We start from the raw sequence: 27,065 nt of genomic DNA, 5'->3' as shown, positions 1-27,065 counted from the left end.
TTTATTAATTTTGCTTCCAATTTCCACCCCTCCATCATTTTCACATGGTCCATCACTGACACTTCCATTCCCTTCCTTGAGCTATCTGTTTCAATTTCTGGTGATAGACTGTCCACCAATATCCATTACAAGCCTACCGACTCCCACAGCTGCCTCGACTACAGCTCCTTACACCCCGCTTCCTGTAAGGACTCCATCCCATTCTCTCAGTTCCTTCGCCTCTGTCCCATCTGTTCTGATGATGCTACCTTCAAAAACAGTTCCTCTGATATGTCCTCCTTCTTCCTTAACCAAGGTTTCCCCTCCACGGTAGTTGACAGGGCCCTCAACCGTGTCCGGCCCATCTCTCGCGCATCTGCCCTCACGCCTTCTCCTCCCTCCCAGAACCATGATAGGGTCCCCCTTGTCCTTACTTATCACCCCACCAGCCTCTGCATTCAAAGGATCATCCTCCGCCATTTCCGCCAACTCCAGCATGATGCCACCACCAAACCCATCTGCCCTTCACCCCCCAGGTGGCATTCTGCAGGGATCATTCCCTCTGGGACACCCTGGTCCACTCCTCCATCACCCCCTACACCTCAACCCCCTCCCATGGCACCTTCCCATGCAACCGCAGAAGGTGCAACACCTGCCAATTTACTTCCCCCCTTCTCACCGTCCAAGGACCCAAACACTCCTTTCAAGTGAAGCAGCCCTTCACTTGCACTTCCCTCAATTTAGTCTACTGCATTCACTGCTCCCAATGTGGTTTCCTCTACATTGGAAAGACCAAACGCAGACTGGGTGACTGCTTTGCGGAATACCTTCAGTCTGTCCACAAGCATGACCCAGACCTCTCTGTCGCTTGCCATTTCAACATAATACCTCATGCCCACATGTCCATCCTTGGCCTGCTGCAATGTTCCAGTGAAGCTTAACGCAAGCTGGAGGAACAGCACCTCACCTTCTGACTAGGCATTTAACATTGAGTTCAACAACTTCAGATCATGAACTCTCTCCTCCATCCCCACTCCCTTTCCGATCACCCTTTTTCCAATAATTTATATTTTTTAATATATTTTTCTTTTCCCACCTATTTCCATTATTTTTAAATGTATTTCCATCCATTGTTTTATCTCCACCTTTTAGCTTATTGCGATCCCTTCCCCCCAACCCACCCCACCCCCATTAGGGCTATCTGTCACTTGCTCTTCCTGCTTTCTACCCTTAATATCCCCATTAGCACATTCCTTAGCTAATATCACCACCATCAACACCCCTTTGTACTTTTTTCTATGACATCTTTGGTAATCTCGTCTTTACCTCCACCTATCACTGGCCCTCTATCCAGCTCTACCTGTCCCCCCCCCCCCCTCAACCACCTTATATTTCACCTCATTTCTATATTTCCCCAATTCTGATGAAGAGTCATACGGACTCAAAATGTTAATTGTATTCCTCTCTGCAGATGCTGTCAGACCTGCTGAGTTTTTCCAGCTATTTTTATTTTTGTTTCAGATTTTCAGCATCCACAGTATTTTGCTTTTAAGATAAAGTAATAGCCTGCTTTGGCAAACGAGCAGGCACAATTTGAAATTGGAGATATGGTTTGAATCAAATAGCCAAGTTCCAACCACAAACTAGTATCATCTGTACCGGGTCCAAAGCTGATCAAGTAGTTGCTTATCTATTGGATGACAACAGCAAGTGGAACGTGAAACACTTGATAACTAGCAGACCAGAATATTTTGAGGACAGTGATTAAGAGGATACATTTCCTTTACCTACGAGTGATGTTGAATGACATCATCAAGTTGATCACACAGAGTCACAAGTTCAAATTCGTAGATCTAATCGCAGACCTAAGAGATCTTTGTATGTAAAGACTATTTGTGTATTTAGAGGAAACAGACAATTTGAACTTAAAGAAAAGAGTTGATTTATATATGCTTAATGTTTAAGTTGATTTAATTTAAAATAGTGTCTTTAGTTAAAAGGGGGGAAAGGTGTAGGGCTGAATATTATGGCATGTTTCAGTGGGCAGCACTTGCATCCAGAAATAGGTGGCTTGCCGACTCCGCCCCTGCTGTCATCTTCTGCCATATAATACAGCAATCATAAATTTGATAGGCATAGGGCAGGTTTGCAGCCCGTGACGTCACTGGATTGTCGTTCCCCTGCCCAATCTGAGATGGAGGGCAGGATGTCCAGTGTCCGTATTTACAGACTGTGACGTGGAAGGCGGTTATGGCCACTAATTTAAAGGGGCATCTTATGGGGCTGCTTATGATAAAACCCAGAGGGAAACTTGAAACAGCTGCCAAAACAGTTTTTGCAACTTGTAAAGTATGAGGAGAGGTTATGAAAGCAGTAAATGATGTCCCTGACTACTTTTAATGATTTTATAGTAGAGTAAACATTTATTAAAAGAATAAAGGAAAAGAAAACACAATTACACTTAAATACAAGAATGGCTTCACTAAGTAAACAGTACTTTAAACAGTTTCACAAATCTTAACTACTAACCTTCCCATTTTCTGTTCAGCAACTATCCATATAGATTCTAAAATCCATAGAATTCCAGTAATTTTTACCACACAGTGCTTTTTTTTCCCCCTTGAGGTGTCCTCTGAGCCTGACAGCAACTGGGTCTTCAGGTCTGGCCTTGTTCACACTGCCTTCTTGAAGTTCTGCCCAGCTACCCTGCTATCCTCTAGGAGATCTGACCAACTACCCCCTCACATAAGCTTCACTATTTCTTTAAATGCATTCCTTCCCTTTGACCTCTCTATTGTTTCCACCAGTTTCTTAGAAAATGCTTTCTTCCCAGAATTGATTAAGCTTTATCTTAGTCTTAGACTGGTAAAAATCAACTTACCCTATCTTTACCTCACTTCCTTACAGCTTTTTACAACCTGCATATATCCCCCTTTGAACTAAAACAACTCAATTCAAACTATTCCTGTTATTGCTTTATGTAAAGCTCTGATTGAAGTTCCTTTTGGTTCATTAACATATCAAAGCCACTTCTTACTGTTGACTTTAGGCCTTTGCTGTCACTCTAGCTTTTAATCCAATTACTTCCTGACTTCCAGTACATAAGAAAATATGCCAGGACTATTACCAGAAGAAAAATATTACAATTTCTTGTTTTTTTGACAGGCACCTAGCAGGGGACAGTGTCAGGTGCCACTGTGATTTACTGTAGTTGAAAGAAAAAAGGAAGTTTGTGAAGACTGCAAGGTTGACAAGCATTGGCTGAAGTAAATTTCACTAAAGTGAGTAATGTTTGAAATTCTGCAGTCTTAGAACGAAGTGCTTTTGGCAAAGAACCCAAATGGCATGCATTCCTATCATCAACATAATGTTAAGATCTGAATATTGAGCAGCTGAATCATTATAACACGTATTTCCGCAATTATCAAATATGTTTGAGGTGCTACAATCCGTGTGGATGAAAGTAAGGTCTGCAAGGTAGAAAAGCAGGCTGGCCATGGCACCATGGTACAGGAAGCCAGTCAAGTGGGGGAAGCAAACAGGAATGTAATGGTAGTAGGGGACAGTATAGAGGGGTTTTGACACTGTTCTCCGCAGCAAAGAGCAAGAGTCCAGAAGGCTGTTTTGCCTGCCCGGTGCAAGGGTTCAGAACATCTGCTCAGGGCTGGAGAGGAACTCGCAGTGGGAGGAGGAGGATCAGTTGTTGTGAACCATGTAGGTACCAATGACATAGGTAAGACAAGGAAGGAAGTCCTGCATAATTAGTATTAAAAGGTAGGTACTAAATTAAGAAGCAGAATTTCAAAGGTAATAATCTCTGGATTATTACCTGGGCCATGTGCAAATTGGCTATTAGATAGACGAATGCGTGGCTCAAAGACTGGTGTGAGAGAAGTGGGTTCCACTTCCACTGGCACCAGTACCTGGAAAAGTGGGGGCTGTACTGTTGGTTCGGTTTACACCTGAACTATTCTGGGACAAGTGTTCTAGCAAATCATTTAACTAAGGAAGTAGAGAGGGCTTTAAACTAAACAAACGGGATGAGGGATCAAACTTGGGTAGATGTGGCAGATCAAGGGGTAGATTCAAGCTGGGAGACCACAATAATAATACGGGAAATGAGGGTCATAGAATAGCAGGAAGGGACAGAGAGATAAAACCCAAGATTACACCAATAGTCAAGACCAGATGTTACAAAGATAACAAAAAGACAAAACTAAAGGTTCCATATCTGAATGCACATAGCATTCATAACAAAGTAAATGAATTGCTAGCGCACTTTGAAGCAAATAAATATGATCTGATAGCCATTACGGAAACATGGCTGCGGGATGACCAGGATTGGGTCCTGAATATTGAAGGATAAATACCATAAAGAAGAATAGGAAGCTAGGTAGAGGTGGAGGGGTAGCACTGTTGATCAACGGTGGCATTTGTGCAATAGTTAGAAGTGAACTAGGCTCAGGAGATCAGGATGCAGAATTGGTTTGGATGGAGATGAGGAGTAGCAGGGGAAGGAAGTCGATAGTGGGAGTAGTCTACAGGCCCCCTAACAGTAACCACAATTTAGGATAAAGTATACAGGAAGAAATATTGGGTACTTGTGATAAAGGGTTGGCAATAACCATGGGTGATTTTGATCTACATATAAATGGGAAAAATCAGATTGGCAGTAGTAGCCTGGACAAGGAGTTCATAGAATGCTTTCGAGATAGTTTATTAGAGCAGCACGTTCTGAAACCAAGCATAGAGCAGGTTATATTAGACTTGGTATTGTGTAATGTGACAGGATGAATTAATGACCTCAGAGTGAAGGCACCCCTAGGTAGCAGTGACCACAATATGATTGAATTTTACATCCAGTTTTAAAGGGAGAAGAATGGGTCTAAGACTGTAATTTAAACTTAAATAATGACAACTATGTGGGCATGAAAGCTGAGCTAGCTGAAGTGAACTGGGATACTAGGCAAGAGGATAGACCAATAACAGAACAGTGGCAAAAATTTAAGGGGATATTTCAGAATACTCAGGGGAATACTCAGAATCAGTATAAAGTATAAAGAAAAACCCACCATCCATGGTTAACTAAAGAAATGAAGGAAGACCTCAAACTTAAGGAAAAAGTATATCACTGCGCAAAGATAAGTGGCAGGTCAGCTGATTGGTCAGAATATAAAGAATGACAGAAAATGACCGAAAGGTTAATCAGGAGAAGAAATGTTAGTATGAGAGGAAGCTAGTTGAAAATGTAAAAATGGATAGTAAGAGTTTCTACAGGTATTTAAAAAGGAAAAGGATAAGTAAAGTGAGTGTTGGTCCTCTAGAGAATGACAATGGGGAGTTAATAGTAGATAATAAGGAAATGGCGGATGAAATGAACAAATATTTGCTTCTGTCTTCACTATAGAGGATACAAAAACATTTCAGTAATAGCTGTAAATCAGGAGGTGGAAGGAGAGAGCAATTTGGTGAAATTACAATCGGTAGGGAAGCGGTTCTGAGCAAACTGCCGGAGCTGTGGGCTGACAAGTCTCTGGGCCCTGATAGACTTCATCCTAGGGTCTAAAAAGAGGTGGAAAATGAGGTAGTAGATAGTTGGTGTTAATTTTCCAAAATTCTTTAGATTCTGGAAAAGTTCTATCAGACTGGAAAGCATATATAACCCCTCTATTCAAGAAGGGAGGGAGACAGAAAACAGGAAACAATAAGCCAGTTAGCTTGATGTCTGTCATGGGGAAGGCATTAGGATCGATCATTAAGGAGGGAATAGTTGGGCACAGAAAAACGCAAGGTAATCAGGAAGAGTCAGCATGATTTTGTGAAAGGGAAATCATGTTTAACCAATTTATTGGAGGTCTTTGAAGGAGTAATATGCTGTGGACAAAGGGGAGCCTGTAGATGTGCTGTACTTGATTTACAGAAGGCATTTCAAAAGGTGTCACGTCAAAGATTATCATAGAAAATACAAGCTCATTGTGTTGGGGGTAATGTATTAGCACGGATAGAAGATTGGCTGGCTGGCAGAAAACAGAGTATGCATAAATGGGTCTTTTGCTGATTGGCAGGATGTGATGCGTGGAGGCCTGCAAGGTTCTGTGCTGGGGCCTCAAGCTTTTACAATTTATATCAATGACTTAGATGAGGGGGTGAAGGAATGGTAGCTAAATTTGCAGATGACACAAAGACAGGTAGGAAAGTATGTTGTGAAAAGGACATAAGGAGGTTGCAGATGGATATAGATAGGTTGAGCGAGTGGACAAGGATCTGGCAGATGGGGTATGATGTGGAAAAATGTGAAGTTGTTCACTTTGGCAGGTAGAATTAAAAGCAGAATATTACTTAAATGGAGAACGGCTGCAGATTTCCGAGTCATAGAGGGATCTAGGTGTTCTGCTGTATGAGTCACAAAATGTTAGTATGCAGGTGCAGCAAGTAACAAAGAAGGCTAATGGAATGCTATCCTTTATTATGAGACGAATTGAACATAAAAGTAATGATGTTATGCTTCAGTTATACATGACATTGGTGAGACCACATCTCCAATATTGTGTACAGTTTTGATCTCCTTATTTAAGGAAGGGTGTAAATGCAGTGAAGGTGGTTCAGAGGAGGTTTACTAGGTTGATACTTCGAATGAGCAGGTTGTCTTATGAAGAAAGGGTGGACAGACTGGGCTTGTTTCCATTGGAGTTTAGAAGAGTGAGGGGATAACTTGACTGAAGTATATAAGATTCTGAAAAGTATTAACAGGGTGGACATGAAAAGGATGTTTCCCCTTGTGGGTGAGTCCAGACTTAGGGGGCACTGTTTTAAAATTAGGGGTCACCCTTTTAGGTCAGAGGGTTGTGCAGCTTTGTAATTCTCTGCCTCAGAACGCGGTGGATGCAGGGTCATTGAATATTTTTAAGACTCAGGTAGATAGATTCCTAACACAAAACAAAAATAAAAATACCTGGAAAAACTCAGCAGGTCTGACAGCATCTGTGGAGAGGAATACTGTTAACATCTCAAGTCCATGTGACAGTTCAACAGAACTAAGGAAAAATAGAAAAGAGGTGAAATACAAGCTGGTTTAGTGGTGGGGGTGGTGGGGGGGGGGTGGGGGGGTGGTGGTGGGGGGTGGAACAGGTACAGCTGGGTAGAGGGCCAGTGATAGGTGGAGATAACCAAAAGATGTCATAGACAAAAGGACAAAGAGGTGTTGAAGGTGGTGATATTATCTAAGGAATGTGATAATAGGTGACATTAAGGGTAGAGCAAGATACAGATTCTTGTTAGGCAAGGGAATCAAAGATTATCGGGAGTCGATGGGAATGTAGAATTCAGAACATAAACAGATCAGTCATGCTCTTATTGAATGGAGGAGCAGGCTCGAGGGTACAAATGGCCCACTTCTTCTCCTAATTCGTATGTTTGTATGTATGTTCATGTGTATGTAGATAGCCAAGAGAAGGGAACAAAGGGAGAGGGAGGGTAGTAGACCCCGAACCGCCCTGCATTTTGATGATAACTCTCTCCGAGCCCTTCTGTGACCACCAGGCATGAGGTTCCAATACCAGCAGACGTGAAGAGAAGACCTCCCTCAATGAACTGAGCTACCTGGACCGAAGTGGCCGCAGAGGGCAGCAGCATAGGTGTGGTACCTCAAAACTGAAGGCAATGCCGGTGGAAGCTAAATGACATTTTGAGATCGACAAGGGTGAGTAAATCTGCACTCTCTCTATGAGTATACACGGAAGGTATAGGGATGGCTCGATAAGCCTGTGAGTACCATTCACCATTTTGCATATCCCTCTCCCCATTTCTGTTCCAAATTTGGAGAAAGCCTCTTGCAATCTCACCAGCCCGAGGCTGACCTCCAATTTTGGATCTGCCAATCAAGCAGCTCCATTCTGTGAAGAACAGCAGCAGAACCTTCTCCTTCTGAGACGTGAGGATTGTCAGCTCAGTCACGCCACGTCTGGTCCTATTTCTCTCTGTTATTGTGGGCCAGCTTTTCCTGAAATGAGGTGTGACAGTGCTGTGATGACTATTCTCAGTTATCTTCGTATCCCAGCTCTGTGAGGAATGCATAGTCTACACAATGATTAGCAGCCAATACATTGTGTACCTCCCTCAAGTCTAAGGCCAATGCGCCCGGCCCCACCCCCACCTCAGCAGGACTATGACACCTCCCCAGAGGCTACGACACCTGAAGATGCATTGGGCCATGAATAGTGCCATTTGTGCATAATAGTGCCTCGGACTTCTGAGGTACTCACAGGGGCACCAGGAGCCTGGACTTTAAGCCTCACAGGAAGGCCCAACTGGTCCTTGTGGTGGAAGTTGAGCAGCAGCTGCCACCATCTGGAACCACCTCTCAGTGCACTTCTGTTGGGAGCGGCCTCTCCTCCACTCTTCCACCATTGACACAGTCCACCTCGATTGCCATGGTGACAGAAGGTTGTAAAAACTTTATTTAATTGTTTTCAAGTCTTCAGCTCCCTGAGGCAGCTCTCTGCTTTCAGGGAACTTTCATTCAGCGCTTGCCCACACCTACGCTTACGTCTGCACCCACCCTCCACCCCAGTAGCGCTGAGTGTTCAGCGTGCGCTTCACACTGGCTGGCCGTTAATTGGCCAGCCAGCATGAAATTGCAGTCGGGGAGCCGATCGTGGTCAGCAGTCCATTCCCCAGTCGCTCCCAAGCCCGCCGATCACGCCCGCACATTGACCCAAAAATCCTGCCCCATGTGCTTGTGCTCAAACTTCATTCGGTGCTGACATGACCATCCCCTTCAGCACTGTTGCCCTTGTCCCGGGGTTCCCTTCTCTCCTTCACTCCTTGCACTGTTGCCCTTGCCCCAAATTTCCCTTCTCCCTCTTCACCCCTTGCACGGTTGCCTTTACCCCAAGGTTCCCTTCTCCCCCTTCCAGCCCTTGCACTGTTTACCATACCCAGAGGTTCCCTTCTCCACCTTCCTCCTTGCACTGTTGCCCCTGCCCCGAGGTTCCCATCCTCCCTCCTCCACCTTGCACTGTGTCCCTTGTCCCTTCTCCCTGGCACTGTCGCCCTTGCTTTGGCACCACAAGCCAAGCACGATGAAGCTGCTGCGGAGACTTGCCTGTGTCCCCCCAAATCCGCGGAGTTGCTGGGATCATCAAGAGCACTGTGCAAAGGGGTGTGCATTCACTTCCAAGTTTCCCTCAAAATTGAAGTCGCCTTTTAAGGGCGGTTGTACATCACACCATCGTGAGATTTAAATTTGACGTGGGGGTATGATTCTGGCATGTGGTCATGATAATGATATGCAAATTTATTAAAATTAAGTTCCCAAAGTGCGGCAATGGAAAACACAGCCCGCCATTGCCGGGGGGAGAGGACAATTGCATCCAGCATTTATGTCGTTGGGAAACACGACTAAGGGCCTTCTTGCAAGATTCTCCAATCTCACCACCGAACATGCCCGTCACAGTCAGGCACAGAAAATCCTAGTCATACTTTCATAGAGTCATAGAGGTCCACAGCACAGAAAAATACCTTTCCGTCACTCGAGTCTGCGCCGGTCAAACAAAGACCTAACTATTCTAATCCTATTTTCCAGCAGTAGGCCAATAGCCTTATTTGCCATGGCATCACAAGTGCACATCCAAATACTTCTTCAAAGTTATGAAGGCCTCTGCCTCTACCACCCTTTCAGGCAGTGAGTTCCAGATTCCCACCACCATCTGGGTGAAAAAATTCTTCCTCACATCCCCTCTAAATCTCCTGCCCATTACCTTAAAGCTATGCCCGTTGGTTATTGATCCCTCCACCAAAGATAAACGTTCCTTCCTGTCTACCCTATCTATGCCCCTCATAATTTTATACACTTCAATCAAGCCCCCCCTCAATCTCCTCTGCTCCAGGGAAAATAACCCCAGTCTATCCAATCTTTCCTCATAACTAAAATACTCCAGCCCAGGCAACATCCTGGTAAATCTCCTCTGCACTCTCTCTAATGCCATCACATCCTTCCTATAATGCAGATTCCAGAACTGCACGCAACACTCTAGCTGTGGCCTAATCAGCGTTTTATACAGTTCCTGCATAACCTCCCTATTCTTATATTCCATGCCCTGGCTAATAAAGGCAAGTATACCATCTGCCTTCTTAACCACCTTCTCTACCTGTCCCACTACCTTAATGGACCAGTGGACATGCACACCAGGGTCCCTCTGATCATAGGTACTCCTCAGGGTCCTACCGTTCATTGTGTATTCCTGTGCCTTGTTTGTCCTGCCCTAGTGCATCACTTCACACTTATCTGGATTAAATTCCATTTGCCACTGATCAGCCCACCTGACCAGTCCATCTATATCCTTCTGTAATCTAAGGCTATCTTCCTCACTATTTACCACCCCACCAATTTTCATGTCATCTGTGAACTTACTGGTCAACCCTCCTACGTTCATGTCTAAACCGTTTATATATACCACAAATAGCAATGGACCCAACACTGATCCCTGTGGAACCCCACTAGACACTGGCATGCAATCACAAAAACACCCCTCGACCATCACCCTCTGCTTCCTGCCACTCAGCCATTTCTGGATCTCATTTGCCAAAGTGCATTGGATCCCATGGGCTCTTACCTTTGTTATCAGTCTCCCATGCGGGACCTTATCAAAGCCTTGCTGAAGTCCAAGTAGACTACGTCAAATTCATTGCCCTCATCTACACACCTGGTCACCTCTTCGAAAAATTCAATCAAATTGGTCAAACATGACCTCTCCCTAACAAAACCATACTTACTGTCCTTGATTAATCCCAGCCTCTCCAAGTGTAGATTAATTCTGTCCCTCAGAATTGCTTCCAATAGTTTCCCCACCACTGAGGTCAGACTGACTGGCCTGTAATTCCCTGGTTTATCCCTTCCTCCCTTCTTGAATAACGATACCACTTTGGCTATCCTCCAGTCCTCTGGCACCCCTCCTGTGGCCAGAGAGGTATTGAAAATTATTGCCAGCACCTCTGCTATCTCCTCCCTTGCCTCACTCAACAACCTGGGATACATTTCATCCAGGCCTGGAAATTAATCTACTTTTAAGCCTGCCAGATCAGTTAGGATCTCGTCCCTTTCTATGCTAATTTCTTTAATTATATCATATTAATTATATCACAGTCCTTCTGCCTGATTTCCATACCCACATCATCGCTCTCGCTGGTGAACATGGACACAAAGTATTTATTTAGAACCCTATGTATGTCTTCCAGCTCCACACACAAATTACCACTATGGCCCTTAATGGGTCCTCCTCTTTCCCTGGTTAACCCTTATTCTTAATGTAGTTGTAAAATAACTTTGGATTTTCCTTTACTTTACCTGCCAATGTTTCTAATGCCCCATTTTGTTCTCCTAATGTCCTTTTTAGTTCCCTCCTACACATTCTATGCTCCTCTAGGGCCTGCGCTGTTTTGGGCCCTTGGTATCTGCCATAAGCCTCCCTTTTTCTCTTTATCCAGTCCAGTATATCCCTTGACATCCAGGGTTCCCTGGATTTGTTGGTCCCACCCTTTGTCTTTACTGGAATATGTTGGCCCTGTACTCTCTCTATTTCCTTCTTGAATGAGGCCCACTGCTCTGAGGCAGTTTTACCTCTTGCCGGCTTTGTTCCCCAGAATTAAGTTCAGGACCGCCCCTCTCTTGCAGGACACTTCTCTGAAATTTGCCCACATATTTGCTCTCCTATTTCACTCTGACTGTTTGGGGGCCTATAGTACACTCCCGGCAATGTGATTGCTCCTTTTTTGTTTTTAAGTTCTACCCATATGGCTTCATTTGTGAAGCCTTTTAAGATGCCATCCCTCCTTGCTGCTGTAACTGATTCCTTGATCAATATTGTGTGATATCCCCTTCTCTTTTACCTCCTTCCCTGTTTCGCCTGAAGACCCGATATCCTGAAATATTGAGGCGCCAATCTTGCCCCTCTCTCAACCATGTCTCCGTGACAGCAATGACATCATAATTCCATGTATTAATTTGTGCCCTCAACTCATCTGCCTTACTCGTCAGATTCCTTGCATTAAAATAAATACCACCCAACCTTGCCAAACTTCCTTGTACATTAACTGGCCTATAATTTCTATGCCTTCCAGACTCACTTGCTCTCTCTTCTAATTTTGGCTGTGCATCTCCCCCTGCTGAATCTCCTCTCAGCATTCCATCCCCCTGCCAAGTTAGTTTAAACCCTGCCCAATAGCACTAGCAAACCTCCCCGCCAGGATGTTTGTCCCATTCTGGCTCAGGTGCAACCCGTCCGCCTGTACAGGTCCCACCGCCCCCAGAAATGGTCCCAATGCCCGAGAAATCTAAATCTCTCCCTCCTGCACCATCTCTCCAGCCACACATTCATCTGGACTAACCTCCTATTTCTACACTCTCTAGCACGTGACACCAGAAGTAATCCAGAGATTACTACCTTTGAGGTCCTGTTTTTTAATCTGTTTCCTAGCTCCCTAAATTCTGCTTGCAGGACCTCATCCCTCTTTCTACCTATGTGGTTGGTACCAATATGTACCACGCTCTCTGTCTGTTTTCCCTTCCCCTTTAGAATGCCCTGCTGCCGTTCAGTGACATCCTTGACCCTGGCACCAGGGAGGCAACATACCATCCTGGAGTCACGTCTAGAGCCGCAGAAACACCTGTCTGTTCCCCTTACTATTGAGTATCCTACCACTATTGCTCTTCCCCTCTTTTTCCTCCCCCCCTGTGCAGCTGAGCCACTCACAGTGCCATGAGCATAGCTGCACTCCCCAGAGCAACTGTCACTCTCAACGTTTTCAAACACAGAAAAACAATTCTCGAGCGAGATGTACACTGGGGATTTCCTGACTACCTGCCTGACGCCTTTCTTCTGACTGGTAGTCACCCATTCCCTCTCTTTTTGCACTTCCGTAAGCTGTGGGGTGACCACATTTAAAAATGCACTATCCACGAAACTCTCAGCCTCGCAGATGCACCTCAGTGCCTCCAGCTGCTGCTCAAGCTCCGAAACACGGAGCTCAAGTAGCTGCAGCTGGTGGTACTTCCTGCACACATGGTCAGTCAGAGCGCAAGGAGCGTCTAGGACTTCCCACATGTTGCAGACAGTACATAACATGGGACTGAGCTGCCCTGCCATGCCTCTAGTTGAAAAAAACTCTTAAAGTTAAATATAGTAAAAAATCATTAAATTATTTATGTACTTTAAATAAAATCTAGAACCCCTACCTTTCCTTAGCTTAATTTGTTTTAAACTGGAGAAAAACTGAAAAAAAAACTGGAGAAAAACACTTACCCACTACTCACCAATCAGCTCTCACCTTTGTGCTGACATCACTTTTTGAAGCTTCCCCGCACTCGCGCTGGTTCTGATCCCTCCACTGCTCTCTCGCACTGTCTTGTGATGTCACTCCTGTTATTTTCAACAAAAACTGACTGCAGGACACTCTTCCCAGCTTTCATCTTGTTGCTAAAATGTAGGGCAGTGTAATTGGGGCGAGGCATAGTATATATGGTTAACAGGTGAGATATGCTAATATATGACATAGATGATGATGTACCACTGATATCAATCAGTCATGTGGTAGGCTTGAGAGAAAGAGGTTGGAATCATGCCTAGGAGCAATGTGCCTGCTCTGTAACCTGTTTAGATGTAGTACTAATAAACAAGTGTGAAGTAGATACCAGAGTGTGTCTACAGTCTGCGTCAGAACCAATTCTGCCACCTAGGGCAGAATTTTACGGCCCCGTTTCGGCAGGGACTGGGCCATAAAATGTGGTGAGACATTCTAAACCCCATTGACTTCAGCGGGAAGGTAAAATCCCACTGCCGTAAAATTCTGCCCCTAGAGTCCAAGGTAGAAGAGCACACCTCACAACACACATGTGGTCCATCAGCATATGTAAATGAAAAGGTAGATTCACAATGCTGGCATCGATGCTCTGACAGAGCTAAAACTGTGAGTTGTCTTCTCTCTTTACAGATGTGATGGACATTTCATTGAATCACTCTGGACTAGATTTGAACTCTGGTCCCAGAAGTTTGGTAATAGAGTACTAATCCACTTGCTACTCGACCCTCCATATACACTTCAGCTGAGTTATTTCCGTAGCGCAATCCAATCTTGTCATTCGAATTAGGCTCATAAACTCCAAAAGCTTTGCTCTTCTATTTGAGATGTTATGTGGGTCCCTTAATTCAGTTCCAATCTTGTTCACTGCCAGGTGTCCGTTCTCCAGACATATTGCAGCTGTTATCATTTTTCCACAAAAGCAAGCCAACAGCTGCAGGAAATGGCACAACTTTCCTCTGCATCTCCCAGCTCCAGCAACTACCCTCAGTCTTACAGTCTTATGGTATTAGCCTTGCCTCAGTGGTAGCCCTCTCACCTCTAAATCGCAAAGCTGCAGTTTTAACCTCCACTGGGGGACTTGGGCACAAAAGCTAGGCTGTTAGTTCAGTGCAGTGATAAGGGAAAGCTGCATTGCTGGAGTACTGTCTTGCAAATGACAAATTAAACGGAGACTCTGCTGAAAAGGATGTTTAAAAAAAACCATAGTACTATTTGAGAAGAACAGGGGAGATCTCCCAGCCAATACTTATCCCTCAATCAAAAACAGATTAATTGGCCATTGCTCTCATTGCTGTGTCCAAACTGGATGCTGTTATTGTCCACTAAAACCACAATAACTGATTACATTTCAAATGTAATTTATTGGCTGAAAAACACTTTGGGATGCCCTGAGGCCATGATAGGTGCTATGTAAATGCAAGTTTCTCTTTACTTTCTATCCCTGGAGGGCAACATTTTATGTATTTGTCATGAGCCATGGCCAACAACCTCATATCTATTGGAACTTACTATTTCCCCAAGAAAATCAACAAGTTGAAAGTGTCCAAGCAGGAAAATGAGAAGAACAAGCAATCCACTGGAATATTATAACCTAAGGGAGAGAGAGAGAGAGATTTGTATGTGATCAGATTGCCCTTTAATGGGTTCCAGGTGTACTTCCATTAGCACTGGCAAAAGAAATCAGGGGTCGACTGCAAGTCTTTACGGAAAGGAGTGTCTCCTGGAAAGAATGAGCTGAACGAAGCCAACAGCTTCAGCAGCTCAACGAATATGGTCAGGTCAATGCAGTATGGCTTGAGCAGTTTAAATTTCACTGTTTCTGCATTTGTGTGGGAAGTGTAAACTTGTACAGACAGTGCCTGTCTGCATGTTAGTACACAGGTGAGTGCAACAGCAAGACTGGGCCATTACAGGTCACATAAAACAGAATAACCAGGTTGTGGGCAACTCCCCTGGAACTGGAACTATAGGCAGAAATTTACGCACCCCACCCCTCTCCCTCACCAAAGCCCTAATGAGTTTGTAGACAGGGGCACCCATAAAATTCCCTAGGTGGCCTTTGCATCCCTGTCTGCAATTTTACAGGCGGATACAAGGCCTAGGTCAGCCCACTCGCTCCTGCCATTATTAAGGTACCTTAAGTGACCCATTATTGGCCATTTAAGGGCTGCTACCTGCCCGCCACAATTTTTTAGCTGGTGGAGGGAATTCAGGGACGGGGCAAGACCGACAAATCACCCTGCTCGGGCCTCGGGTGGGAAATGCAGGGAGGACACCTCCATCACTGGTGCCTTTCCAGATTGGGGCACCCTCCCCCCCAAGGAATTTCCCCTTCCCTCCAAGTGCTCCTTCCCTGACAACCCCCAACCCCGTCTCCCCTCACCCCCCAGGTTTCCCTCCTGTCCTCATTCCCAAGCCTTCCCTCCCATCCTTACCCCCCAGGCAGACCCTCCGGTCCTTATCTTCCAGGCCTTGCCTCCCATTCCCAACAGGATGCTCTTCACCTACATTGTACTGTGTGTTCCAGCTCTTAGATTGGTGGGGCTGTTTGTAGTCCCAGGCCACCACTCCCAGTAGCACTGCTGGGCCGAGGGAACTACCAGCTAATCAGATGGCCGGTAGCTCTCTGAGGCAAGACTTCCTCCTGAGTGAGAGGCGAAGTCCCACATCCAGCCAATTAGCCAGCAAAAGCAGGGGCTGCATTCCTGCCAAATCACCAGGTGGCAGGGTAGAAAAACCTGCCACCCAAAATATCCTGCCCCATGTGTCATCATCAAACTAGCTCTGGCAATCCAGCCCTTGGAACCTCGGCAAGTCAGGTTTATTTCTATCTATGTTGCTTATCTGTTAACTTGTTCTGTTTGAATTTCATAGTCTAGTGATTTGTTCAAAAAAGCTGCATCATTTCAGGCTGTGGACATCATTGGCAAAGCCAACTTTTATTGCCCATCCCTAGGTACGACTGAATGACTTGCTAGACCACTTCAAAGAGCAGTTAAGAGACAATCAATTATTTAGAAAGGATGCTCTTGGAATTATTGGTTCATAGGTGCATAAATTCACAGTCAGGATGCGCTAAAGACCATTAATTTCAGTGAATTCATCTGTAATTCAAATTAACAAGAACGTGAAAATAAACTTTATATGGAGATCCCGAGATTCCAGGATACACAACTTTGTAGGCCATGGAAACAAAAGTTTGGACATTCAGCTATAGATCCTGGGTACCAACTTCTCCCCACCTGTAATTTTCCAACTTGAGCACAAGCCTTGACAAGATATCTGATTATATTCTACTGGATTTGCCTGTCTGATGTGTCAGTTCCTTCTTTGGCGAATATAGGAATTTTCTGAAGTTTGGAGAGCAGCACTGAGAATGCATGTTCACAGACTGCCAGACCCACCAAATTCAAGCAGGTGAACACAACAACGCAAACCATATAAGGGAACAATGGGAACAGAGTAGGCAGCAGAATCATAAGACCATAGGAATCCTGACTCACCAAGGTTCCACTGGCTAGAAAGTTACAGCTCGCAGGAGGATTGGAAAGAAAAAAAAAACAAAGTGGCGAATGCCATGTCCCATTGTTGTGGACAGGCCAGATTGTTTAGATCTATTTACACATTTCACATTAACCCTTCACACTACACTTGGCAGATGTGATTTCAGTGAGAGCCTTGTCAGCATTGACAAGGTTACAGTGGCAGAATGTGAGAATCCCATGGAAGTTAACAGCCTTTCAGAGTTTTAATGTGGTGTGGCTATTTTGTTATAGAGTCATAGAGGTCTAAAGCACAGAAAAAGGTACTTCGGCCCATTGAGTCTGCGCCGGTTAAACAAGTACCTAACTATTCTAATCCCATTTTCCAGCACCAGACCCATAGCCTTGTATGCCATGGCATCGCATGCACATCCAAATACTTCTTCAATGTTATGAGGGTTTCTGCCTCTACCACCCTTTCAGGCAGTGAGTTCCAGATTCCCACCAGCCTCTGGGTGAAAAAATTCTTCCTCACATCCCCTCTAAACCTTCTGCCCCTTACCTTAAATCTATGCCCCTGGTTATTGATCCCTTCACCAACGAGAAACGTTCCTTCCTGTCTATCCTATCTATGCCCCTCATAATTTTATACACCTCAATCATATTCTCCCTCAATCTCCTCTGCTCCAGGGAAAATAACCCCAGCCTATCCAATCTCTCCTCATAACTAAAACTTTCCAGCCCAGGCAACATCCTGATAAATCTCCTCTGCACTCTCTCTGTTGCAATCACATCCTTCCTATAATACGGATTCCAGAACTGCACACAATACTCTAGCTGTGGCAGTTCCAGCATAATCTCCCTGCTCTTATTTTCCATACTTCGGCTAATAAAGGCAAGTATCCCATATGCCTTCTTAACCACCTTATTTACCTGTCCCGCTACCTTAAGGGACCAGTGCACATGCATACCAAGGTCCTCTGATCCTCAGGACTTCCCAGGGTCCGACCATTCATTGTGTATTCCCGGGCTTTGTTTGTCTTGCCCAAGTGCATCACTTCACACTTATCCGGATTAAATTCCATTTGCCACTGATCAGCCCACCTGACCAGCCCATCTATATCTTTCTGTAATCTAAGGCCATCCTGCTCACTATTTACCACCCCACCAATTTTTGTGTCATCTGCAAACTTACTGATCAACCCTCCTACATTCAAGTCTAAATCATTTATAAATACCACAAACAAGGGACCCAACACCGATCCCTGTGGAACCCCACTGGACACAGGCATCCAGTCACTAAAACACCCCTCGACCATCACCCTCTGCTTCCTGTCACTCAGCTACTTCCGGATCCAATTTGCCAAATTGCCTTGGATCTCATGGGCTCTTACCTTCGTTATCAGCCCTCCATGCCGGACCTTATCAAAAGCCTTGCTGAAGTCCAAGTAGACTATGTCAAATGCATTGCCCTCATCTACACACCTGGTCACCTCTTCGAAAAATTCAATCAAATTGGTAAGACATAATCTCCCCTTAACAAAACTATGCTGACTCTCCTTGATTAATATCCAGCCCTCTGAATTGCTTCCAATAGTTTCCCCACCACTGAGGCCTGTAGTTCCCTAGTTTATCCCTTCCTCTCTTCTTGAATAACGGTACCACACTGGCTGCCCTCCAGTTCTCTGGCACCTCTCCTGTGGCCAAAGAGGTATTGAAAATTATTGCCAACACCCCTGCTATCTCCTCCCTTGCCTCACTCAACAGCCTGGGATACATTTCATCCCGACCTGGAGATTTGTCTACTTTTAAGCCTGCCAGACCACTTAGAACCTCCTCCCTTCCTATACTAATTTCTTCAATTATATCACAGACCTTCTGCCTGATTTCCATACCCACGTTGTCCCTCTCACTTGTGAAGACAGACACAAAGTATTCATTTAGAACCCTACGTTTATCTTCTGGCTCCACACACAAATTACCACTATGGCCCTTAATGGACCCTACTCTTTCCCTAGTTATCCTCTTACTCTTAATGTACTTGTAAAATAACTTTGGATTTTCCTTTATTTTACCTGCCAATGTTTTTCATACCCCCTTTTTGCTCTCCTTATTTCCTTTTTAAGATCCCCTCTACACATTCTAAACTCCTCTGGGGCTTTCATTGTTTTGAGCCCTCGGTATTTGCCATAAGCCTCCCTTTTTCTCTTTATTCAATCCTGTATATCCCTTGATTCCAGGGTTCCCTGAATTTGTTGGTCCCACCCTTTACCTTTACTGGAATATGTTGGCCCTGTACTCTCCCTATTTCCTTCTTGAATGAGTCCCACTGCTCTGATGCAGATTTACCTAAATGTAGCTGCTCCCAGTCCACTCTTGCTAAATCATATCCGATCTTTCTAAAATTGGCCTTTCCCCAATTTAGAACTCTGATTTCTGGCCCATCCTTGTCCTTTTCCATAACAACCTTGAACCTAACGGAGTTATGATCACTATCTGCAACATGCACTGATACCTCTACCACTTGCCCAGCTTCATTCCCTAAAATTAAGCCAGGGACCCCTCTCTTGTAGGACCTTCTATGTACCGGCTTAAAAAGCTCTCCTGGATGCATTTTAAGAATTCCGTTTCCTCTATACCTATCATACTATGACTAACCCAGTTAATATTGGGGAAGTTAAAATCCCCCACTATTACTATCCTATTATTTTTACAATTTTCTGAAATTTGCCTTCACATCTGCTCTTCTATATCTCTCTAACTGTTTGCGGGCCTATAGTATACTCCCAGCAATGTGATTGCTCCTTTTTTGTTTTTCAGTTCTGAACATATGGCTTCATTTGAGGAGCCTTCTAAGATGTGATCCCTCCTTACTGCTGTAATTGATTCCTTGATCAATATTGCAATACCCTTCCTCCACCCCCTTTTACCTCCTTCCCCAGCTCACCTGAATTACCTATATCCTGGAATATTAAGCTGCCAATCCTGCCCCTCTGTCAACCATGTCTCTGTGACAGCAATGACATTATACTCCCATGTGTTAATTTGTGCCCTCAACTCATCCTTATTTGTCAGACTCCTTGCATTAAAATAAATATCACCAACCCTGCCAAACTTCCTTGTGCCTTAACTGGCCTATAATTTCTATGCCTTCCAGACTCACTTACTTTCTCTTCTAATTTTGGCTGTGCATCTCCCCCTGCTGAACCTCCTCTCAGGATCTCAACCCCTGCCAAGTTAATTTAAACCCTCCCCAACAGCACTAGCAAACCTCCCCACAAGGATGTTGGTCCCATTCCAGTTCGGGTGCAAACCATCCGCCTTGTATAGCTCCAATGCCCCCAGAAATGGTCCCAATGTCCCAGAAATATAATGCCCTCCCTCCTGCTCCATCTCTCCAGCCACATATTCATCTGGACTAACCTCCTATATCAATGCTCACTAGCGATTACTACCTTTGAGGTCCTGGTTTTTATCTGCTTCCTAGCTCCCTAAATTCTGCTTGCAGGACCTCATCCCTCTTTCTACCTATGTGGTTGGTATCAATATGTACCACGCTGTCTGTCTGCTTGCCCTCCCCTTTAGAATGCCCTGTAGCCATTCAGTGACATCTTTGACCCTGGCACCAGGGAGGCAACATACCATCCTGGAGTCACGTCTACAGCCGCAGAAATGCCTTTCTGTTCCCCTTACTATTGAGTATCCTACCACTATTGCTCTTCCCCTCTTTTTCCTCCCCCCCTGTGCAGATGAGCCACTCACAGTGCCATGAGCATAGCTGCACTCCCCAGAGCAACTGTCACTCTCACCGTTTTCAAACACAGAAAAACAATTCTCGAGCGAGATGCAGATTTCCTGACTACCTGCCTGATGCCTTTCTTCTGACTGATGTCACTCTATCCCTCTCTGTCTGTATTTCCGTAAGCTGCGGGGTGACCATACCTAAAAATGTGCAATCCACGAAACTCTCAGCCTTACGGATGCACCTCAGCGCCTCCAGCTGCCGCTCAAGCTCCGAAACACGGAGCTCAAGTAGCTGCAGCTGGTGGTACTTCCTGCACACATGGTTGGTCAGAGTGCAAGGAGCACGTAGGACTTCCCACAAGTTGCAGGCGGTACATAACACGGGACTGAGCTGCCCTATCATGCCTCTAGTTGAAAAGAAAACCATTATTTCAAATTAAATATAATAAAAAAAGTTAAATTATTTATGTAATTTAAATAAAAACTAGAATTCTTACCTTTCCTTAGCTTCGTTTATTTTAAACTGGAGAAAAACACAGACCCACTACTCACCAATCAGCTCTCACTTTTGTGCTGCTGTCACTTACAGAAGCTTCCCTGCACTTGCACTGGTTCTGATCTCTCCGTCGCTCTCTTGCGCTGTCATGTCATGTCACGCTTGTTATTTTCAACAAGAACTGACTGCAAAATACTCTTCCCAGACTGCTTCAACGTGATGCTGACTGCAGGACACTCTTCCCAGACTGCTTCACTGCGATGCTGACTGCAGGACACTCTTCCCAGACTGCTTCACCGCGATGCTGACCACAGCACTCTTCCCAGCTCCTAGGTGTTGCTGGCTAGGCCAGGAAAGGACAGCAGATTACCTTAGTGGACCAATCAGCAATGGTTTCATGGTCATCATTAAACTTTTAATTCAAATTCCACCACCTGCCATGGCGGGATTCGAAATCAGATCCCAAGAGCATTAGCCTGCATTTCTAGTCCAGCAAAAGAAAGGTGGCAGAATAGTGGAGTTTGTCTTTGAGGGGTTTTATTTCTCTCTGTGCAAAGCAACATATTCAAATGTGAGAATAACGTTGACATAGCAATGGATGCAACTCAGGTGACACATGGGTTTAAAAAGCAACACATTTTGATGGGGGAGTAATTTCAACTGGAGAGATGGCCCTGCACATGAATATCACTGCAGCTTATATTCTTATATGACTTTTCAGGTGGTTGTATCTGACTGTGCCTGAAGAGAGCACAAAAATTGCAAAGAAATGAGCGTCAGGAACCTGAATACCCAAAGCTACTCCCAATAATAAACTGACACTTTAGCTTCCAGAGCTACCAGCCAAGTCCTTTAGGAACACTGGAACAAGAGCAGACCATTCAGCCCCTCAGTTAAATCCTGGCTGATCTCTATTTCTATTTCATTTATGTGCCTGCATTGCATATCCCTCAATACACTTACCTAACAAAAATCTATTGATCACACTCTTGGAAGTTCCAGTTGAGCCAACATAAATATCCTTTTAAGAGATCGGATTCCAGAGTTCCATTCTTTGTGTGATAAGGGACTTCCTGGTTTCATTCGTAAATGGCCTGACTCTAATTTCAAGATTATCGTACCTTTGGCTCCCCCACCACAGAAAATAATTTCTCTGTATACCTATTGAATCCCCTTCTCATAATAAGGCCAGTGATTAAGATTACTGTTGTCGGGTGGCTGAACTATACTATTAATGATAGAGTTGATCTGCAGACACTTCTTGGGTGGAAACATTAAGTCTATTTCCAATATACTCAGTGGCAACTATGCGTATGCTTTCAACCCCTATCCTCACTCTGTACTGATTGCAGAGGTAGCACGTGCTATTCTCCTATTGGTTACTACAGATCATGTGATCTTGCCTAACATATTATTCTTAAAGTTACATTACACACTAAATAAAACCATAATTACTACATTCCTCCTCCTTTAACTCAGCTTTACATATTCTATTTAGAAATGCTTATTTTTCAAGATACATACTATTCACACTGAGTAAGGAATTTACAAGTTCAGTCTTTCAGATGGTTTCCTGGTACATGTGGAATGTCGCAGCTCCACAACTTCAGATTCTTTGTCAGGAACCTCCTTTTCTTGAGTTGCCTGAACATCAGATGCTTCAGTGGGCACTTGCAGTTCTGTATCCTCAACTCTTACAGGAACATCAGACATGTTATTCCTGGGTTGAGTATCCTCAACAGGAAACATGACTTGGTCATGATCACTGGTGGAACCAATTCTTGGTGATTTGTCTCTCTCTTCCTTAAATGGTCCACATGTTTATGGTTGATCTGGCCTTCCACCTCCACATGGTGAGATAGAGGCCCATTCACCACACTCATTCCACCCAGTAACAACCTTGATCCTTCCCCAAAATTTTTCATGTATACTGGCTCTTCCGTGGTAAATTTCCTCTCGTGACTATATCAGTTGTGTTTAGTTTTCTGGCTTCCCTGACTCCTTTCTACCTTCCCCTATAAATTTGGCATTATTAACCTCAATCTTGTCCTGAAATGGCATTTCAAAAATCACTCGGCAGGTGTGACATCAGTTGTTGTGTGAGGGGTAGTCCTGTAATGAAGAAGAAAGCATGCTAGCTTGGTTGCCAAGGAATCACCAGTTAGCTTTCTCATTCCTGCCTTGAACATTTGAACTGCCCTTTTGGCCAGTCCGTTTAAGGAAGGGTGGTATGGTGTAGTTTTCACATGAGTGATATTGTTGAGGTTGATAAACCGTTGAATCTCAGCACTCATAAATGCCGTGCCGTTATCGGAAACGACTAATTCTGGTAGTCCATGAATGGCAAAACTCTGACATAGGTTCTCAATTATAGCGGCCAACAATGATGACTTCACCTCATATATATCCAACCATTTTGAATGGGCATCAACAATGAGCAGAAACATTGTTCCCAGGAAACATCCAACGTAGTCAATGTGTAACTGCACCCAGGGTCTGCCTGGCCACTCCCATGGGTGTAACGGAGCTGTCACTGGCAGTTGCATGTTAGCAGTTGCTGACATTGCACATTTACTGAACTTTCTATTTTGCCATCCATCTCAGGCCACCATAGATAACTGTGCTATGGTCTTCATTTGGGAAATTCCTGGATATGTGCTGTGTAATTCAATTAAAAGTGATTCCCTTCCCTATCGTGCTCCCCACAGTAAGGCGCCATACTGGCTGGCTATTTCATGTCTTCTGTTGAAGTACAGTTTCATTTCGTCAGATACGGGCTCCTGCGACTGACCATATAGCACTTGTTCTCGTACTTGAGATAAGTCTGGGTCCTGATTTGTCCACTCTCTGATGTGTCAAGCACATACCGGTGAGGCATCTAAGAAATTTAACAGTAAAACAAGTTCCTGTGGAACTGGGACATGCTCACCATTTTTTGTAAAGGCAAATGACTAAGGGCATTGGTGTTTGCGAATTGACTGCCAGGCCTATGTACAAAAGTGGATTCGCATGCTGCCAGAATTAAGGCCCCTCATTGTATTCTTGCTGAGGCTATGGGTGGTATAGCCTTTTCCTCACTAAGCAATCCTAGCAATGGTCTGTTGTCTGAAATGATTGTAAAATGGTAGCTGTGTACATACTGGTGAAATTTCTTGACACCCATCTGCAAGTATTCTTTTTCCACTGTGGTGAGCAATCTTGATACGTAACCTATTGGCCGTTCCATTCTGTTGTCCATCCAATGAGAGAGCACTGCTCCCACTTCACTGAGTGACGCATCACATTTCAGCACCAATTCTTTCATCTAGTCATAATGCACTGATAGATTGGAGAAGTGCAACAAATGTTTCACCTTTATCAAAGCTTCTTTCTGGAGCACCAACCAGGATCAATATAGGTTCTTTTTGAGTAGAGAATACAGGGGGGGCAGCACTGTAGATAAATTGGGTAAGAACCGCCCATAATACTTGATCATTCCTAGGAATGATTTGAGCTCTGAGGCGTTCTTTGGTCCAGGTGCCTTTCTTATGGCTCTCACTTTCCCCTCAACCGGGTGGAGGCTCTGTGAATCTACTCGGTGACCCAAGTGGATTACCTCCCTCGCTTGGAATGTTCACTTTTCTTTCTAGTGCAGATTTTAATCTCGGCCTTCTTTTTGACTTCACTCTTGGCCAGACCTCTCTCAGGTGCAAGCTCAACTTGTCTGAGCTCAGTGGCTGGTTTTCCCAAAATTTCATTATCTGCCTTCTTCTTGGGAAGTTCGGCAACTTTTGTTTCCAAAGCCTATTTAGCTTCATTTAGCTGATTCTTCAGCTCTTCTGTCTCTTTTTTGTATTTGCTTGCCACCTCCTGGAAAATTGAACATTGTTGTCTCTTCTCTGCCAACTAATTCTTCAGTTTATTCAGAGAGGTGCTAAATTCTTTCTGTTTATCTTCATACTTTTCCAGAGATACAAGCTTTGACCTGAGGGAGTCTTGTAGTGTGTGCAGGTCTTTCAACAGGTTTTCTTTTTTCCCTGCGATGGTTGCTCATCTCGTCTTGAACTCTGTCATCAAGCAGGGCCTCTTTGAGTTTCTTCTGCTGTTCTACCAGGTTTTGGTTTAAGACAGCCTGCATTTCTTCAGGTTGTTGAGTCCTTACACACTCCTTTTTCAAATCAGGAATGCTTCCAGTTTCCTTTTGGAATCTAGGTGGCCAATCAAGCTTGATGTCCCTTAGCCAGTTTTGCCCCAGAAGGATTGGTCTTCTGCCTCTCAATACTAACACTGGTAGCTTTGCTGCTAGGCTTCCTTAATGGACAGTTACTCTGCTTATGCCTTTTACTTGAATGTTTTCACCCATATATGTTTTGAGCTTGGCATCTGTTTCTTCTAAACTTAATTGATGTTCACCATTATTCAAATATCTGAAGGTATGTTCCCCAATTACTGTAGTGGAAGCTCCCAAGTCCACTTCCATTCTAACAGGTTTGCCATTTGCTTTCACTGTGACAAATATTGGTTCTGTTTTTCCAACTTTCAGATTAAACAACAAGTAAATGTCTGAATTTGTTCTTTCAGGCTCTTCTACATTGTAGATTTCATTGGGATTCTTCTTTTGTTTACAAACCCGTTTGAATCTTTCCTTGCATTGTCTCATCATATGTCCATTTCTGTGATAATAGCAGCATTCAATTTTTTTAAACTGCCAATTGCTAAAAAACTGATTGTTTCCACCTCTGTTAAAATTATTCTTCGATTTCACTGCTAAGTTATTTTTCTTTATTCTTCAGCTAGCGAGGGCTGTTTCCCGCTTCTTGCCAGCGTCTCGTTTTTTCACGCTTCTTTCGGCTGATGTGGAGGATGATGCCACTTTGCACACCCTGTATTGCTTTTGAATCTCTTCCTGCACTTTCCATGGCCAGCGCTACCTCTAGTGCCTTCTTAAAATCCACATTCACTTCGGATAATAATCCTTTCTGAATAGAGTCCTCTTTCACACCATGCATTAACTGATCTCTGAGCATATCGTTCAGAGTTGTATCGAACTCATAATGTTCCATTGGCTGCTTCAAATTTGCCATGTAGCATGAAATTGTCTCACCCAGGATTCTATTTCATGAATTAAACCTGAACCTCTGCATCATGACTGAGGGCTTGGGTTGAAAGTGACCCTTCATGAGGTCCACCAATTCATCAAAATTCTTTGAATCTGGGCACTGGATGCCATCAAACATCGAATCAAGCTGTAGGTTTTGCTCCCATAAGTACTCAAGAGGATCACTCACCTCTTCTCTTCCCCCATACCCTTGTTCATTTGGAAAAAACAATGTGAGGCATTCCATGTATTGAGACCAATCGTCTGTGGCTGGTTCAAAAGGATCAATTCTCCCAAACTGTGGCATTTTGAGAGGGGATAACTTCTTCAATTCTAACAGAACTCGATACTCACAATCACTGGGGCTAGGTACAGTATCAATTTCTTTTTAACTTGATTTCTTCTTCTGATCAGTCCTGTTTTATGCTCGTCGCCAGTTTGTTGTAAGGTGGCTAAGTTGTACTATTAATTATAGAGTTGATCTGCAGACACTTTGTGTGGAAACATAAAGTTTTTTTACAATATACTCAGCAGCAACTATACATGTGCTTTCAACTCCAACTCTAACTCTACACTGACTGCAGAAGTAGCCCACACTACTCTCCTATTGGTTACTACAGATCATGTGATCTTGCCTAACAAGTATTATTCTTAAAGGTACATTACACACTAAATAAAACCAGAATTACTGCAATTACCCTTCAAACTTCTAAGCTCAGTGGAATTCAAACTCAATTTATGCAAACTGTCCTCATAATTTAATCCTTTAAACCATGGAATAACTTAGATGAATTTGCATCACCCCCATTCCAAAGCCAATAAATCTTTCCTGAGGTTCAGTGTCCAAAATTGAATGTTGTACTCCAGATGGGAGCTGAGCTCCATGTAGCTCAGGCATAATTTCTTCATTTTTTGAATTCCAAACCCCTTG

Source organism: Carcharodon carcharias, chromosome 5 (genome assembly GCF_017639515.1).
Source record: "Carcharodon carcharias isolate sCarCar2 chromosome 5, sCarCar2.pri, whole genome shotgun sequence".
Lineage (NCBI taxonomy): Eukaryota > Metazoa > Chordata > Chondrichthyes > Lamniformes > Lamnidae > Carcharodon > Carcharodon carcharias.
This window is presented reverse-complemented; position numbering follows the sequence as displayed.